Here is a 12076-nt window from a genome sequence, read left to right on the forward strand (position 1 = left end):
CTTGTCGAGCCTGGGGAATAATCCATGTGATTTAGTGATCATGATTGATTCGTTATGTCTGCCGTTGCCGGAAGGGGGAGCTCTGGCCACGATGCCTCATTCGCAATGAAGCTGCTGAAGGAGAAGCATCGTGTCTGAGCGTCATCATTGACTTATCCCCTTTTCAGCTCCTTTTCAGGGTGTAACACAGACTCCCATCTCTGCAGGACCTGTACACCACCAGGACACTGGGGCGTGCAGCTCAGATCACAGCTGACCCTTCTCACCCTGGACACAGTCTGTTTGACCTGCTCCCCTCAGGCAGGAGGCTCCGGTCCATTCGCACCAGAACCTCTCGCCATAAGAACAGTTTCTTCCCCTCTGCTGTTGGACTCATGAACAATAACCATATACACTGTGTTCACTGCATCTTTCTATTTTTGCACTGATCACCCCCTGCATTCATGTATATATCTATCTGTTAAGCACTTTTAATCTTTATTTTTATGTTTATTTAAGCGTTGTCTGACAGTATGTTTTGCACTAAGTACCGCAGCAATTTCCTAAATTTCCTGTTGTAAACCAACATTTGGCAATAAAACCCTTTCTGATTTCTGATTTCAGGAAGTAGGTGCCAAATATGGACTCATGCCAGAAATAAAGCTGAGGAGTTTACATTTCATCTCCATAAGTCAAAACAGAAACACAACAGAAGGTGAACAGCTGGGAGACACGGCTGAGGCTAATTACACATGACGAGACCGGGGAGAGCCACACAGAATACATAGGCTGTGTCCCAATCCAGCAACCTCACGCTCTGGAGTACGCACAGTTCGCGTACTAGGAAGTACGAGAAGTGCGGAAGTGAGAGGCTTGTGAAATGGGACGGTCTAGCCTTCGTCGCGCTGCTCAGGTTGCCTAGCAACCATGATACTAACCGCTGGAAACGTGTCATACAGCTTTGTTTGACAGAAATGAAGGAGAACATATTTTGTTCATTTGTTTGTTTTTTTCTACATATGCTTTGATTTAATAAGTATCTGAGGCTGAGACCACAGGACTGTAAAATATGATTGTTGGGCTTCATTTCTGTACTGAACAGTCATTTTAAGATTAGTTAGTAAATAACAATTAGCTAATGTTGTTCATGAGACTAAAGTCATATCACTTTGGTAATGTAAATATAATATGGCCAATATTATAGTTATTATATTAATCATTATTAGTTATTACAGCAGTGAATGAACTCTGTGTCAAATACTGAGCTTCAGTAAAGATTCAAGTTGCAGTTATTTATATTTCCTATCACCTTAAATCTTCACACAAAGACAAGTATCTTTGACAGTGTATATATAGATGTATTATACATAAGAGACAAACATTGTTCTTTCAATATGTTAGCATTACTAAATTTGGCTCAATGCTTACATATATGTGTAAAAAGGAAAATGTACGAGCTGTGATAACTGTTTCTGATAGAATGAAGATCAGACTGATATATGAAATATTCCTTTATTGGGTGAGAAAATCAGACCATGTCATAACTGCTTTAAGTCATACAGAATAGATATCAGAGCCTTAAACAGGCTGACTTCTGCTAAATGGGTCAAACTGGGCAGAAAGTCTACAAACACATAACATCCTTATAGAATATGATGTAACACTATAGATCAACTTACCTCAGACTATATAAAGCATATAAACAATTACAGCAATATGATGCAACAAACAGCAGTGCTACTAATCCAAAATACTCAAAGCTTCATAGAACTGAAACAAACATTTATTTTTAGCTCCATTCTGCTGCTGATACATACTTTAGGTTTCTGAACATTAAACTTGTTGCTGCCTTTCATAGTGTGTAACTTGAAGGCCCTGAGTACTTTCTCCCACACTGAAAACACTGGGATGATAACATTATTTGAACATTACCTAATAAGACTGATTCAGGACAGACAATTAGTTATGTTAAACTTTCCTAGCAGTCCTTCACAAACAGGGAACAGTCTGTGGTCATGTCCAAATTCATGGGCTGCATCCTCCTGAGGACGCATTTGTAGACCGATTACGTCACAGCGACGCGCCGAAGGCTGTCCAAATTCGTAGACTCCTCCGAATGCAGCCGACAAATGCGTCCTCCTTTTCCCCGAATTTGAAGGATGGGTCGGGTGTGTCCTTCGTGGCCCACCATATCCCAGAATTCATAGCGCGGCCCAGCCAAACTCCAGTTTCCGGCAATGGCGGCCGCTACCAAGTTTTAAAATTACTTTTATTAATCTTTCTGGGTCACAAAATAAACTTTTAACATATTTTCAGGCGAGAATGTAGCTGTGTAAACTTCAAACATCTGCTCGGTTTATCAAGATATTGCATATTTGCAAAAGTGGTTCGACGTTTTCGGAGACGTCTGTTACCCACCAGCTCGATAGCTAGCCGAGAGCTCGAGGGTCACTGAAGCCGCCGAGAACGGCACAACTCCTGGCACATCATTTTCAGATCACCGCGGACTTTCGCTACTCAGGTTAAACGTAATATATAAGTCACTTAGACAACCTAAAAATGTTATTGTTTGGCTTTTTTCAGTGTTTTATTTGTTTGTGAGAAAATCGGTTTGGCTGAGATTAAAGTTATTAGATTCGATTAGATAAAATAAAACTTTATTAATCCCCCGGGTGGGTTCCTCCTTGGTTTCCACACAGCTGAATAAACGTCAAACAGAAAACCGATTAAACAGAAGTGTGAGACGGTCGAGAATTTACGCCAGTGTCCTGTTATATTTTAGATAGCAAGGAGCAGACGGCCGAGACAGTTTACCGGAAGCCCACACACACAGACCAGTACCTCCTCTTTGACTCCCATCACCCTCTGGAACACAAACTTGGAGTAATTAGGACCCTACACTACCGGGCAGAACATGTTCCCTCTAAGCCTGAAGGGAAAAAGAAGGAACACACACATGTAAAGGAAGCACTCAAAACATGCGGTTATCCTAATTGGGCGTTCATAAAGTCAGCAAAGAGGCACAGAAAAGAAGATCAGACACCAGCGAGGGAGGATAAGAAAGACAGACGCAACAACATTGTCATCCCCTATGTAGCCGGTGTATCAGAGAAACTCAGGAGAGTTTTCTCCAAGCACGACATCCCAGTGTACTTCAGACCCAGCAACACACTCAGACAGAAACTGGTTCACCCGAAAGACAAAACTCCTAAACACAAACTTAACAATGTGCTGTATGCTGTACAGTGCAGCGAGGAATGCCCAGACCTCTACATTCGAGAGACCAAACAGCCACTTCACAAGCGTATGGCACAACATAGAAGAGCCACCTCCACAGGACAAGACTCAGCAGTCCATCTGCATCTTAAGGATAAAGGTCACTCTTTCGAGGATGTCAATGTTCACATATTGGACAGAGAGGACAGATGGTTTGAAAGAGGAGTGAAAGAGGCCATCTATGTCCACTGTGAGCGACCATCTTTGAACAGAGGCGGTGGTTTACGACACCAACTGTCTGCCATCTATAATCCAGTTTTGAGTTCCCTCCCCAGACGCCTTAACGCCCACTCACATCCTGGGCCATCTGACCTCAGGAAATCACATGACAAGGTGGGGCCAGGTTTCACAATGAGCTCACCCGAAACCCTGGCTGATTAGGTCCCACACCCGCTTTCACACCTTGGCGCATGTAATTAGAGGATCACCAGGGGGTCCTTTGTCCCTCTTTGGGGGGATACTCCCACTGGGTTTAAATCTGGGACTCTCGGCCATTTGACCTTAGAACTGAAGAAGCTTCTCGGATGAGAGGTGAAACGTCTTCAAGCAACTTAAAGAAGTCCAGACGCTTTTCTTTGCAAACTCCTTTGACTACGATGACCTGGATGACTGAGAACCTTCACAGACATAAGAGTATGTTGCCCTTCAAAACACCTCCACTTCTCCTCTTATTAGAGGACTGCCTTATTATTAATCAGCTAATTCTGTCAGTTGATGAAAGAAAAATGCTTGATCTCACCTGAGAGTTTCCAGTGTACATTGTGGATTCTTCAGTCCTTCAGACAGAAGCTTCACCCCTGAATCCTTCAGGTTAATGTTACTCAGGTCCAGCTGTCTCAGATTAGAGGACTGAGAGCTGAGAGCTGAGGCCAGAGCTTCACAGCTTCTCTCTGACAGGTCACAGTGACTCAGTCTGAAAAATAACAGATAAACAATTACAAAACTAAAACACTTATGTTGAAGTGTAATGAGATATTATTATATTTGGCAATATTTAATCTTGTTTTTGTCAGGAAACTGAGCACTGATGCAGAGCAACATGTGGAGAGGATCAGAGGAGAAGAAGTGAAGAGAGAACAGCAGTAAAACAACACTGAATTGTTCAGTGTGCTTTTGGTGTCAACACAATGTGTCAAATTTCTTTATTTTGTATTTGTTTTAGTAGAATTGATGATTATCACTTAGATAACAACCACAGGTCAGGTCTAAATTGCACTTTGGTAACAGTTACACCCAGAAATATTTCAGAAATGTGGACAATTTGTGCTCCAATGTATTCAGTATTGAACAAACTGAGTACCGATGACCACTTAATATTTTTGATATTTTATTTGAGTTGTTCCACCTGATTTGTGTTAACTAGAATAAACATTTAAAAACTAAAGCAATGATCACATATTTACTTACAGAGCTTTGTTGGAGGGTTTGACCACTGGCAGCAGCCTCAGAAGAGCCTTTTTAAAGGCTCATGTTCTCACTTAGATCATTTATTTCTACTTACATTTCTTTCTGGGAAAAATGGGGATTACTTTGAAAACAGGAAGTATTTTCCCCAAAAATCAGCCCTGGATTAGTAAATCACTCAAACATGTTCTCAATCAGAAGAAACTGTCTTGTTCTTAAGGGAGAGAAGAAAAAGATCGAGGCACAGAAACTTGTTCAAAGAGAGATAAAGCCGATAAAATCAGGTCTAAAAGTAAAGCAGAGGATGAGCTGAATAAAGGACACTCAAGGCTGGCTTGGAAAGGAATGAAGTCCATGGTGGGGATGCAGAGCAAGGACAAAAGATGAATGTGATGCTGAATCAGCAGAAGAGTTGGACTCATTTAATTCCAGCTTTGATATCATTGATTTCAATGAAGAGCTTTGTGATTTTAGGAAAGGGCTGGTAGCTCTGAGAGTCCCACTGATGAGGTGTCTGTGAGGGTTCGCAGTCATCTAAAGAGCTTAGAAAAAAAAGGCATCTGGGCTTCTTTAAGTTTCTTGAAGACGTTTCACCTCTCATCCAAGAAGCTTCTTTATTTCTAGGGTCAAATGTCAAGGGTCAATCAGGGACTCTCTAGTCCCAGATTTAAGCCCTGTGGGAGAGTCCGCCAAGGGGGTCATGAAACCCCCTGTTGATCCTCTACCTAATCACACGAGCCAAGGTGTGAAAATGGGTGTAGGTCACAATCAGCCAAGGTTGCGGAGAGCTCATTGTGAAACCTAGCCCCACCCTATCATGTGATTTCTTGAGGTTAGCCTCTGTACAAACAGACTTCAGCCATATGAGAGTGAGTGTGAGTGAATGAGAGCACACACAGGACACTCTGATCTCTGAATGTGTGTGAGTCAGTGAAAAAGAGGATTGTACCTGATATACTGTGACTGACAAACAGAGTTTAAAGAGAAAGGTGTTTGGATTAAAATGGATTATGCTAAAGTGAACGTGCTAATGAAATCTGAACTGACTGAAATGTGAAGTGAAGATTATTCAGATGTAAAAGAGAGAGAGGGGGTGATAATAAGGTGGGGCTGAAGATCAGTGAAGGGCATGTAAACACCTGATTGGCTGAGTAGATATCAGATCGACAGTTTCAAAGTTTTCTCTGTGGATTATAACTTTAAGAAGATGTGACATTCATCAAGGAATCCTGCTCTCCGGATTATTTCCATGAACACTGAGCTGGAACACATCTACAGTGCTGGAAGTGCCCATCTCACCTCCAACCTCTCTGTGCACATTCACTTTTTAACACTTTGTGAAACAATAAAGATGTAAATCTGAGTATTTATCTATGTTAGTGCAAACACCTCTAATAGGTTGGTTTAGTCTTTCCAAGTCATAACTTCCCTTGGAGTCTGTGGTCCAGGCTCCTAAAATCATCCTAGTTTAACAAGCACTACAATCTAGAGGAGAGCTGCACTAACAGGTGTGACTGATGAGATCTGACCTGCAAGGATACTCAGGTTTATGTGTATCAGGACAAGCAGGGAAGACCTGGACATCAAATCTGTCAGGCTGCCTGAGTCCGCTCACCCACATCAGTTCAGAACTCTGTATTATCTACTGAGAAAGACTCAGAGGATCAGGGATCAGAAGTTCTACAAAGAGTAGAACCAGACTTCCTGTATAGAGGTCTGTGGGCCTACTGATCCATATTGTCAGCACAACTTTCACATCATATTCATCTCAGCACAACTTAAACATGGTGACTGACCTCAGAGTTTCAAATCGACATCGTGGATTCTCCAGAAGAACACACAGCTGCTTCAGTCCTGAATCCTGCAGGTTGTTGTAGGTTCCACTCAGGTCCAGCACTCTGGGATACCAGGGGTTGGACTTCAGCGCTGCTGCCAGATAATCACAGCTGATCTCTGACAAACCGCAGCCCTTCAATCTGTATAAAGAATGAAAGAAGGTTCAGAATGTAGAAGTTTAGAAAATGGAAACTCCAAACAGCTGAAGTCAACAGGAAGAAGCTTCAAACAAAAACAAACAAGAGAAAAAAATGAAGTTTTCACATTGAAGTTGTACATTTATCATAAAGTTGTCAACTTTTGCCGTGTGAAATAAAAAAAAAAAACTGAACAGTGAAGCGAGATCATTCAACTGCAGACCAGACAACAAACGACGGAGGCTCCAGAAAAGTGCAATCAAACGATGAGTTTATTGACAACGGAGAACAACCATCAGCATATGGCTTATTTGCTCTGACAAAAATACACTGGGTTCTGGTTTTATAGCACAGAGGATCACACCCCCACATACACGTCAAATACAGTTCAAAAATACATTGTGTACAGTCATTGTTTACAGACAAGGGTACATCTTGTACATCTCTAATAGCTATAAACAGACATATAACAGACATATAACTTCCCCTTTCTGCAACACCTTCCATGCACAATCATAGTCTTAAGCCTTCGGAGTGTCTGACGGCTGGTTATCGCCTCCAGTCATCTGCTACCAAGTAACTAAAAGGGCAGCCAGTTACAAAAAGGTCAAAGACACTTGGGCCTTCGCTCAGGCCTGTTGCTAGATTTATGTATTGTAAGCATGCATGCAATTAACCTGCTATGTTCTCATCTTCCCTCAACATGTATCACCTGGACACTCTCACCAGTGAAGCTTAAAACCCTTTTGGACGGAACATCAACTCTAAACAAGCACAGATATGCAATGTGTATAAACTGACCATAACTACACCTGTAAATAGAAAGGTCAATGTGATGACAAACATATTCAATGCAATATGAACCCTGTAAGAAATATTACTGATAAAGTAATACTGTAAAACATGTTATTAATGCAGTCATCATAAGGCAGATTATATGATAGCAATAAAAGAATCTCTGAATCCCAACAACAGGAATCCTCAGAGTTGAACCCTCTGCACAGAGGTTCAGTTTCCTCTTCAGGTCCCAAAGTGCAGGACAACAAGGTTTCAAACAGCTTCGTTCCAGCAGCATCAGCCACAGAAATGCAGAGAAAACTCTTTGGATCTGTTGGTTGTGTTATATGATGCTGTGTTTGCATATCTGGTGTCTGTGTTGCTTTGTGAGGATGGATCACCCATCTACTGCAGCCCCAGATAAACAGAGCTGGACCTGAACCTGGTAGCTTCACTTAGAAGACACTTGTGACGGGAACGTGTGAGAAGTTTTGTGGAGACAAGTGTGGATTTTGAGTCTGGGACGAGCTCTCCACAGTCTTTGTGGAGATCCACATTCTGCATACTGCCTGTGAGAAGCTGGAGACATTTCTCCTCCAAATCCACTGAGCAGCTGCTCGTCGTGGTATTAGCTTCATGTGTGCGTGTTAGCATTAAGCCTCGGTGACACTCTGCTGTGGACACGGTCACAGCTGGACGCGTGATGGACGAGTCGTCCTTCCTGTTAAACTTCTTTGAGGTGAGCTTGAAGTTGCTGCTTGGGGCACATGCACAGCTGGTTATTGTACTGGAAATGTTCTGCAGACGAGTCGACACGCTCACAACAAAGCTCAGTGTGGACGACGCTGTGCACGCTCCAATGCTGATTGGTTAGAAAGTGGGCAGGAACAGGAAAGAGAGTGACAGCAGCGTTCAGCACAAACATGGAGGATCAAAGAAGAAGAGCATGAGAAGCTCAGATGGAGGCTGCAGTGGACACTTTTCATTGTTTTAACACTCGCTTTCACTTCAGCTTCACCAACAACAGCACAAGCAGAGCAGCCCACTGACTGCATGGCTGTGACGGCGCCCCCTGGTGACTGTGAACCACTACAACATGTAGACGGCCGTCTGCTGCTCATTTCTCTGCCACCATCACAGGAGCTCTTTATCCTGTTCTTCACTCTCATTGGTTCTTTGTGTGCTTGTTTTTACAACAGTAGTCATTGTGATTGTTCAAAGAAGACAATCAGCTTTGACTAAATGTAGCTCCTACAGCACTGATGGGAATAACTACTGAAGCTAATCCAGTATCAAAGCTCAGGAATCAGCAGCTCCCACCTTGTTTTCTTTGAACAACTATTTTTAGCTGCTGTGTTTTTGTGTTTCTGCAGACCTCAGACATCCTGCTGCTCTGGAGAACTGAAGCTCTAAAGGGCTCAGCCTTTATCTCCAAGAAACAAAGCTGATCATGGAGACTGTGGGGATCAGGGAAATTATTTTACTGCTACTGTTCATAACTGTCATCTTTATCATTGCATTATTCATCATTTCATCAAAGTATTTATTGAAGCTGTTGACATTACATTAAAGTCTGTATTACAGGTGTTATCATAATAACATAATAATCTTTCATTGCAGGTGCAACTGTAATCATTTTATACACATTGCATTGTGTACCTATAAAAGAGTTGTGGCTCAGTCTATCAATTGAAGGTCAAAAGCTTTGGCTGGCGAGAATGTCCAGACAATCTATTGTGTAAGGGGCCTAAGAGCTATGGAAGGATAGCATACACGCTTACAAAACACTTATATCATGTTATTCATTATTATCTTTTGTCTGTTTATATCTTTTTATTAAGCTTTGAGTAGTGGCATTTGATTAAAACAATATATCAATATATTGCACATATAGTTTAAGTTAGCTTGTTACACATATGAGAGTGGCCTCTGTCTGGTTGTGAGCCTTAGTAGGAGAGGTGAAACGGAGTGCATTTGAGGTTGACACATACATACATAGTAGGTAGACTCATTTCTAGGTAAGAGTTCAAACATTTTGCAAGCTTGCAACTGTATTTTGTGCCTGCATAAGTTTCAGTTTGTTGTAGGACGTGCTCTGATGTTCCAGAGATAAACGAGAGCAAACACGAGCTACAGGAAGACATCTGGCTTGGAGGCGAAGAGAATGTTCTTTTCTGACTGTGTCGCAGGTCGTCAACAGAACATTTGTGATGTATCTGCTTTGACCCATGAGGGGGTGTCATAAATAATACCCTGATGATATAAAACAATTGCTGGTGTATTATTGGGCGGAGATCTACAGCTGATGTTTTGCAGTGTACATCTCCCCACGCGTGTGTTCATTAAATCATCGTTTGACCTAACACTCCTGGACCATTGTTTTTTTGTTCTCATCCTCAATATTCTGGACATGGGACAAGACCCAGCAGGTCAGCTGATCTGTGGACAGCACCAGCATCTTTAAGTAAGTCTGAGAGCTGAGCAGTCTTTGGAAGCCTTTACTGTCTGATAGTCTCAGAGCAGGATTTGGATCATTATTTGGCTTTTCTTCTATTATTATGTTTAGTTTCTGCTTCACAGATATTCTCCGAGATGTTCTCTGAAATGTTTCCCACTGTTGGACAAACAGTTTCTTCATAAAGGAGATCTCCTGTGGAGTCCATCTGTGATAATATGTTAAACACTGAATTATGATTCATATCTGAATGTACTGACTGTTAATTATTGATGAGAACATAATCAGTAAATATAAAGATGTTTCAGTTTGGCTTTGATGAATCAGAATAAAAGTAAGAAACCAATGATGTTAGAGACAGGCCTAACTCAGGCCAGCTGACAGCCTGTGTACAAACAGACTTCAGCCATATGAGAGTGAGTGTGAGTGAATGAGAGCACACAGGACACTCTGATCTCTGAATGTGTGTGAGTCAGTGAAACAGAGGATTGTACTGAATATACTGTTACTGACAAACAAAGTTTAAAGAGAAAGGTGTTTGGATTAAAATGGATTATGCTAAAGTGAACGTGCTAATGAAATCTGAACTGACTGAAATGTGAAGTGAAGATTATTCAGATGTAAAAGAGAGAGAAGGGGTGATAATAAGGTGGGGCTGAAGATCAGTGAAGGGCATGTAAACACCTGATTGGTTGAGTAGATATCAGATCGACAGTTTCACAGTTTTCTCTGTGGATTATAACTTTAAGAAGATGTGACATTCATCAAGGAATCCTGCTCTCCGGGTTATTTCCATGAACACTGAGCTGGAACACATCTACAGTGCTGGAAGTGCCCATCTCACCACCAACCTCTCTGTGCACATTCACTTTTTAACCCTTTGTGAAACAATAAAGGTTTAAATCTGAGTATTTATCTATGTTAGTGCAAACACCTCTAATAGGTTGGTTTAGTCTTTCCAAGTCATAACTTCCCTTGGAGTCTGCGGTCCAGGCTCCTAAAATCATCCTAGTTTAACAAGCACTAAAATCTAGAGGAGAGCTTCACTAACAGGTGTGACTGATGAGATCTGACCTGCAAGGATACTCAGGTTTCTCCAAAAGCTGATTCTGTTCATCTGGACGTAGCGTTTTGTGGGAGAAATATTTCGTCACTCATCCAAGTGACTTCTTCAGTCTCAGCTGACTGCAGCTTTCCCCAATCTTATAAACAGTACATTTGCATAATGACTGAAACCAGCCCACTGAAGGAACAATGGGCTGGGAGGTCAGTTCTTTAATCTTAATTATGCAAATTCTCATGACCATTGATCAACAACCACTGACCAGATACTCATGTTTATTTGTATCAGGACAAGCAGGAAAGACCTGGACATCAAATCTGTCAGGCTGCCTGAGTCCTCTCACCCACATCAGCTCAGAACTCTGTATTATCTACTGAGTCAGACTCAGAGGATCAGGGATCAGAAGTTCTACAAAGAGTAGAACCAGACTTCCTGTATAGAGGTGTGTGGGCCTACCGATCCATAGTGTCAGCACAACTTTCTCGTCATATAACTTATATATAACTTACATATAACTTATATATAATTTCTCGTCATTTAACAAATTTCCCACGTGTGGGACTAATAAAGGTTATCTTATATTCATCTCAGCACAACTAAAACATGGTGACTGACCTCAGAGTTTCAAATCGACATCGTGGATTCTCCAGAAGAACACACAGCTGCTTCACTCCTGAATCCTGCAGGTTGTTGTAGGTTCCACTCAGGTCCAGCACTCTGGGATACGAGGGGTTGAATTTCAGAGCTGATGCCAGATAATCACAGCTGATCTCTGACAAACCACAGACACTCAATCTGTATAAAGAATGAAAGATGTAAGTTTATTAGACAAAGTGCTTGAAATCATTCAGTGTTTCATCATCTGTTCAGAGCTGAAGAAGGTTCAGAATGTAGAAGTTTAGAAAATGTAAACTCCAAACAGCTGAAGCCAACAGGAAGCAGCTTCAAACAAACAAGAGAAAAAACTCTGAATATTTCACATTAAAGTCATACATTTATCATCAAAAAATGAAAAAGTCGTGTTTTTCCTTCCAGGAACCACATGGCTTCACTTTTAAAGGTGAAGTGTGAAAGAAATGGACATATTTGAAGTCCAACACCTTTTTCTAGTCACATTATTAAAGCAGACAAACTACAAGCTCATTTTCA

At 41.6% G+C, this 12076-nt stretch overlaps 1 long non-coding RNA gene across 1 annotated transcript; it reads right to left on the reverse strand.

The window, feature by feature from the left end:
* Positions 1–4028: 4028 nt before the first annotated feature.
* Positions 4029–11689, reverse strand: LOC112845446 (uncharacterized). The gene is made up of 3 exons (XR_003218264.1): positions 11543–11689; positions 6456–6635; positions 4029–4168 (listed from the first exon to the last, which is right to left on the reverse strand). It is a non-coding gene; the product is annotated as an uncharacterized LOC112845446 (long non-coding RNA).
* Between the last annotated feature and the right edge of the window lie 387 nt (positions 11690–12076).

The sequence above is a fragment of the Oreochromis niloticus genome, unplaced genomic scaffold (assembly GCF_001858045.2).
Source record: "Oreochromis niloticus isolate F11D_XX unplaced genomic scaffold, O_niloticus_UMD_NMBU tig00007374_pilon, whole genome shotgun sequence".
NCBI lineage: Eukaryota > Metazoa > Chordata > Actinopteri > Cichliformes > Cichlidae > Oreochromis > Oreochromis niloticus.